Source organism: Callorhinus ursinus, unplaced genomic scaffold (assembly GCF_003265705.2).
Source record: "Callorhinus ursinus isolate GAN/ISIS: 27379988/994484 unplaced genomic scaffold, GSC_fseal_2.0 scaffold1, whole genome shotgun sequence".
NCBI lineage: Eukaryota > Metazoa > Chordata > Mammalia > Carnivora > Otariidae > Callorhinus > Callorhinus ursinus.
Genome location: NW_027397063.1, coordinates 78482829 through 78489960, shown reverse-complemented (window position 1 = coordinate 78489960; position 7132 = coordinate 78482829).

Here is a 7132-nt window from a genome sequence, read left to right as displayed (position 1 = left end):
TTTTCCCTTCCTTCTCCTAATGTCCTCCATGCTGTTCCTTATGTTCCACCAATAAGTGAAACCATATGATAATTGACTTTCTCTGCTTGACTTATTTCACTTAGCATAATCTCCTCCAGTCCCAACCATGCTGATGTAAAAGTTGGGTATTCATCCTTTCTGATGGCTGAGTAATATTCCATTGTATATATGGACCACATCTTCTTTATCCATTCATCTGTTGAAGGGCATCTCAACTCTTTCTACAGTTTGGCTATTGCGGACATTGCTGCTATGAACATTGGGGTGCATATGGCCCTTCTTTTCACTACATCTATGACTTTGGTGTAAATACCCAGGAGTGCAATTGCTGGGTCATAGGGTAGCTCTATTTTTAATTTTTTAAGGCACCTCCACACTGTTTTCCAAAGTGGCTGTACCAACTTGCATTACCACCAACAGTGTAAGAGGGTTCCCCTTTCTCCAAAATCTCTCCAACATTTGTTGCTTCTTGCCTTGTCAATTTTTGCCATTCTAACTGGTGTAAGGTGGTATCTCACTATGGTTTTGATTTGAATTTCCCTGATGGCTAATGATGATGAACATTTTTTCATGTGTCTGTTAGCCATTTGTAATGTCTTCTTTTGAGAAGCGTCTGTTCATGTCTTCTGCCCATTTTTTGACTTGATTATTTGTTTTTTGGGTGTTGAGTTTGAGAAGTTCTTTATAGATCTTGGAAATCAGCACTTTGTAGTGTCATTTGCAAATATCTTCTCCTGTTCTGTGGGTTGCCTCTTTGTTTTGTTGACTGTTTCCTTTGCTGTGTAGAAGTCTTTTATCTTGATGAAGTCCCAAAAGTTCATTTTTCCTTTTGCTTTGCTAGCCTTTGGAGATGTATCTTGAAAGAAGTTGCTGTGGTCAATGTCGAAGAGGTTACTGCCTGTGTTATCCTCTAGTACTTTGATGGATTCCTATCTCATATTGAGGTCTTTCATCATTTTGAGTTTATCTTTGTGTATGGCGTTAGACAATGGTCAAGTTTCATTCTTATGTATATAGCTGTCCAATTTTCCCAGCACCAGTTATTGAAGGACTGTCTTTTTTTCTCTGCATATTTTTTCCTGCTTTGTCAAGGATTATTTGACCATAGAGTTGAGGGTCCATATCTGGGCTATCTATTCTGTTCCATTGGTCTATATGTCTGTTTTTATGCCAGTACCATGCTGTCTCGGTGATCACTGCTTTGTAATATAGCTTGAAATTCGGCAGCATGATGCCCCCAGCTTTGTTTTTCTTTTTCAACATTTCCTTGGTGATTTGGGGTCTTTTCTGATTCCATACAAATTTTAGGATTGTTTGTTCCAGCACTTTGAAAAATGTCATTAGAACTTTGATCGGGATGGCGTTGAAGGTATAGATTGCTCTGGGTAACATTTTAACAATGTTTATTCTTCCGATCCATGAGCATGGAATGTTTTTCCATCTTTTTGTGTCTTCTTCTATTTCTTTCATAAGTGTTCTGTCGTTCCTAGAGTACAGATCTTTACCTCTTTGGTTAGGTTTATTCTGAGGTATCTTATGGTTTTTGGTGCTATTGTAAATGGAATCATTTCTGTAATTTCTGTTTCTACAGTTGGATTGTTAATGTATAAGAAAGTAACTGATTTCTGTGCATTGATTTTGTATCCTGCCATATTACTGAATTGCTGTATGAGTTCTAGTAATTTGGGGGTGGAGTCTTTTGGGTTTTCCGCATAAAGTATCATGTCATCTGCGAAGAGAGAGACTTTGAGTTCTTCACCAATTTGAATACCTTATATTTCTTTTTGTTGTCTGATTGGTGTTGCCAGGACTTCTAGTACCATGTTGAATAATAGTGGCGAGAATGGGCATCCTTGATGTGTTCCTGATCTTAAGGGAAAGGCTCTCATCTTTTCCCCATTGAGAATGATAATCACTGTGGGTTTTTCATATATGGATTTTATGAATTTGAGGAATGTTCCCTCTATCCCTATACTCTGAACAGAGTTTTACTTAGGGAAGGATGCTGTATTTTGTCAAATGCTTTTTTTTCTGCATCAACTGAGAGGACCATATGGTTCTTCTCTCTCCTCTTATTAATGTATTCTATCACATTGATTGATTTGCAAATGTTGAACCACCCTTGCATCCCGGGGATAAATCCCACTTGGTTGTGGTGGATGATCCTTTTAATGTATTGTTGGATCCTGTTAGCTAGGATTTTGTTGAGTATTTTGCAGTCCATATTCATCAGAGATATCGGTCTGAAATTCTCCTTTTTGATGGAGTCTTTGCCTGGTTTGGGGATAAAGGTAATGCTGGCCTCATAGAATGAGTCTGGAAGCTTTCCTTGTTTCTATTTGTTGAAACAGCTTCAGGAGAATAGGTATTATTTCTTCTTTGACTGTTTGGTAGAATTCCCCAGGGAATCCATCAGGGCCTGGACTCTTGTTTTTTGGGAGGTTTTTGATCACTGCTTCAATCTCGTTACTGGTTATTGGCCTATTCAGGTTGTCAATTTCTTCCTGTTTCAATCCTGGCAGGTTGTAGGTTTCCAGGAAGGCATCCATTTCTTCCAGGTTGTTTAATTTATTGGCATATAGTTGTTGATGATAATTTCTAGTAATTGTTTTTATTTCCTTGATGTTAGTGGTGATCGCTCCCCTTTCATTCATGATTTTATTAATTTGGGTCCTTTCTCTTTTCTTCTGGATAAGTCTGGCCAATGGTTTATTGATCTTATTAATTCTTTCAAAGAACCAACTTCTAGTTTCATTGATTTGATCTACTGTGTTTCTGGTTTCTAATTCATTGATCTCTGCTCTAATCTTATTTCTCTTCTAATGTGTGGCTTAGGCATCATTTGTTGCTTTTTCTCTAGTTCTTTAAGGTGTAAATTTAGTTGGTAAATTTGGGATTTTTCTATTTTTTTGAGTGAGGCTTGGATGGCTATGTATTTCCCCCTCAGGACCACCTTTGCAGTATCCCATAGGTTTTGGACCAATGTGTTTTTCTTCTCATTGATTTATGAATTAAGTTCTTTGATTTCCTGGTTGACCCAAACATTATTGAGCAGAGTGGTCTTTAGCTTTCCAGTGTTTGAATTTCTTCAAAGTTTTTTCTTGTGATTGAGTTCCAGTTTTAAAGCATTGTGGTCTGGGAATATGCAGGGAATAATCTTAGTCTTTTGGTATCGGTTGAGACCTGATTTGTGAGCCAGTATGTGGTCTGTTCTGGAGAAAGTTCCATGTGCGTTCGAGGAAAATGAGTATTCTGTTGTTTTAGGGTGGAATGTTCTGTATATATCTGAGGTCCATCTGGTCCAGTGTGTCATTCAAAGCTCTTGTTTCCTTGTTGATTTTCTGCTTAGATGATCTGCCTATTGCTGAGAGTGGAGTATTGAGGTCTCCTACAGTTAAAGTATTGTTATCAATATGACTCTTTCTTTTGGTTAACAGTTGGCTTATGTAGATGGCTGCTCCCATGTTGGGGGCATAGATATTTACAATTGTTAGATCTTCTTGTTCGATAGACACTTTAAGAATGATATAGTATCCTTCTGTGTCTCTATCTACAGGCTTTAGCTTAAAATCTAATTTGTCTGATGTAAGAATTGCTATCCCAGCTTTCTTTTGAGGTCCATTGGCATGGAGGATGGATCTCCATCCCTTCACTTTCAGTCTGGATGTATCTTTAGGTTCAAAATGAGTCTCTTGTGGACAGCATATGGATGGGTCCTGTCTTTTTATCTGATCTGCAACCCTGTACCATTTTATGGGAGCATTTAGGCCGTTCACATTGAGAGTGATTATTGAAAGATGTGAATTTGTCATCATGTTGCCTGTGAAGACCTTGTTTCTATAGATTGTCTCTGGAAATTTCTGTTCTATATCTCTTGGCGTCTTTCTCCTTTTATAGAACCCCCCTTAATATTTCTTGCAGGGCTGACCTAGTGGTCACATATTCTTTCAGTTTCTGCTGGTCTTGGAAGCTGTGCATCCTTCTATCCATTACAACAGCCTTGCTGGATAAAGTATTCTTGGCTGTGTGTTCTTCTTGTTTAGTACCCTGAATATGTCTTGCGAGCCCTTTCGGCTTGCCAGGTCTCAGTGGATAGGTCTGATGTTATTCTGATGTTCCTCCCTCTGTACATAAGGATTCTTTTCCCCCTAACTGCCCTTAAGATGGTTTCCTTGGTTCTAAGATTTGTGAGTTTTACTGTTACATGCTGGGGCATTGGCCTGTTTTCCTTGATCTTGGGAGGGGTCCTCTCTGCCTCTAGGACAGGAATGTTTGTTTCATTCCCCAGATTAGGGAAGTTCTCAGCTACGATTTGCTCAAATACATCTTCTAGTCCTCTATCTCTCTCCACCCCCTCAGGGATCCCAATAATTTTGACATTGGAACGTTTCATGGTGTTACTTATTTTTCTGATGCTATTTTCATTGATTTTGAGTTGTTTTTCCCTGGCCTCGTCTTTTTCCTTCTTTTCTATCAGCTGGTCTTCTAGATCACTAATTTGTTCTTCTGCCTCCCTTACCCTAGCTGTTAGATTATCTAGATTAGACTGGATCTCATTGTTGGCATTTTTAAATTCTGCCAGTTCAGCTTCTATTTCTTTCCTTAGAGACTCTATGTTGCCATTAATTGATTTCTCCATTCTGGCTATTGTCTTCACAACTGCTACCCTGAATTCCATTTCCAACATCTTGGTTATATCTGTATCCATTTGTAAATCTGTGACAAAAGTCACAAGTCTCTGAGTCTTTCCTATTTGGGGGATTCCTCCTCCTAGTCATTCTGTTGAAGGGTGATTAAGGGAATGTACAGAGTCCAAATTATTGACCACAACCCAAGCAAGATGCACCTGTTTTATAGGGACCTTAGGGTTGCCGGCCTTTTATTCTCCCAGCCTGTCTTCTGGGGGAGGGGCCTGCTGCACTGTTACTCAGGCAACCCTGTTTGGGCAGAGTTGCCCTGGCCCCTGTGGGGGGAATGGGCTCAGTGAAAACCGGTTTTGGGGGGCTCTTGTTCTCTGGCGGCTTTCCCTGGTGGCTTTCCACGTCTCTTCTGAGAGTCAGAGGAGAAGAGATAGTTTCCAACCCTCTGCCTCAGAGCAGAGAGATCGCAGTCTGTTCTTCAGTGAGCTATCCAGGCCACACTCTCTCCATTTCTGTCTGTGCTGCTATAAACTGCAGCATCCTGGGTTGTGTGCCCTTCAGCAGCACTCCCAGTCCTCTCCCCAGGTGGGACACGTCTCTGCCCTTTGTGCTTCTAAAACCGCTAGCTGCCCCCAGTTTGCACACCTGGCCCCGCCACTCCAGGTTTCAGTCTGGGGGGCTGCCCCAAAGTCCTTTCCCCATCACTACTGGTCTGCGAGTCTGTGCCCGGTCCCCAGCACAGGAGGCTTTTGGCTCCTGTGTTATTTCACCCTCCCAGTGCCAGCACTTACGGCAGTTCCCTCCCCCTTCTGTTTATCTTCCAGTATGTGCCTGTGGAATCACGGATCTCCGCTTCATACCTCGAAACCAACTGCCTGCGATATTCTGTTTATAGAGATCCAGATCTATCTTCTTACCTCTCAGGCTGATTTTGTGGGTGTTCAGAGTGGTCTGGTAGGTATCTAGCTCAATTCTGGAGACCAGTTGGAATAGGGTCCCCTACTCCTCTGCCATCTTTTCCTGAACCTCTTTATATCCTTACCTGAATTTAAAATACTCTTTTTCTTCTCTGTTTAAAGAATCACAGATTGATACATATTCATATTTAACATAAAATAATTCAGTTTGGTTTGGAATTGGGACAGGTTGGGAGAAAAATCAGGTATCAGAAAGATATCTGCTCCACTAGCAGCTTGAATTTACACAAGCACAATAACTGCATGGGATCTGGGGCCCACTCTTCATATTAAGGAATTTGTTGCTTTCTGTTCCAGATAACCAAATAAACTACAAAGTATACTGGGAACAAAATTACCTCCTGTGTTTGAAATAGCCCAAACAACAGGTATAGACAAAACAAAGACACTGTGTCTACCCCAAAGGAAGCAAAGGCCCAGATCCTTATGCTAAGCCAAAATCCATAAAAAGGATCAAATAAAGGCTTTAATCAATTTAGGTTTCTTTTCCAAAGAGAGAAGTTGAGAACTTACTGTTTCCTGAATTTAAAATTTAAGAAAAGAGTACATAAAATTTTATTTAGTTTATTTTGTTTAACTCTGGTATTTGAGAAGATGTATATTTCTCTGGGCTGTTATGACAGTTACGTGGAAGAATATTATGTTAAAAATAAAAAGATCAGTTCAATTCAACAGACCTAGATATCTAATCTGCCATTTTACAGTCAAGCTGTGTTAACTCAGGAACTCAAAAATTCTCTGGGACTGTTTTACCTATAAATGGGATTTTTTTTTTTTTACTCCATTCAAGAATACTCCATTCTTTGTTTCTTTCAAGGAAGAGTCAACTTAATCTTTGAAGCTGCTCAGCCAAAGTATAAGCAGAGAAAGGAATTCCCTAAATAATGTGATCTAAAGTGGATTAGATTCTTTTGGATATGAGTTTATAGTCAGTTGAAATACATAACTTCAATAATGATAAGTCCATTCAGTTTCTTTTCTTGAGAGCGAAGAAAAAAGAGAGCGTGAGCAAGAAGAGGGGGAGGAGAGGGAGAGACAATCTTAGGCAGGCTCCATGCTCAACACAGAGTCAGTTGTGGGGCTTGATCTCTCAACCCTGAGATCATGACCTAAGCTGAATTCGAGAGTTGGATATTAACTGACTGAGCCACTCAGGGGCTCATATAGGTGCAGTCAAATTCCCACCAACATGGTAAGTTTTGTGTGACCTGGAGGGTGGTGCTGAAAGGAAACAGACTTCATGTTCAAAAAGAATTTTAATGTCTTTTGTTGTAATTTAATTCTTTTGGATCAATTAATTACCAATTAACCCCTTAGTTGGAATTTACCTGACAACTAGATAAATGTAATAAACAAAACTTGAGAATGTGAGAAACCAGAAATTGAAATGGTTTTGATGGGGTTAGTGAGTGAATAGGAAATAACCTTCCTATTTTCACCTTTTGACTCTAAGGCTTATCTGTATGCTTTAAATTTTCTCTGATCCAAAGTAAT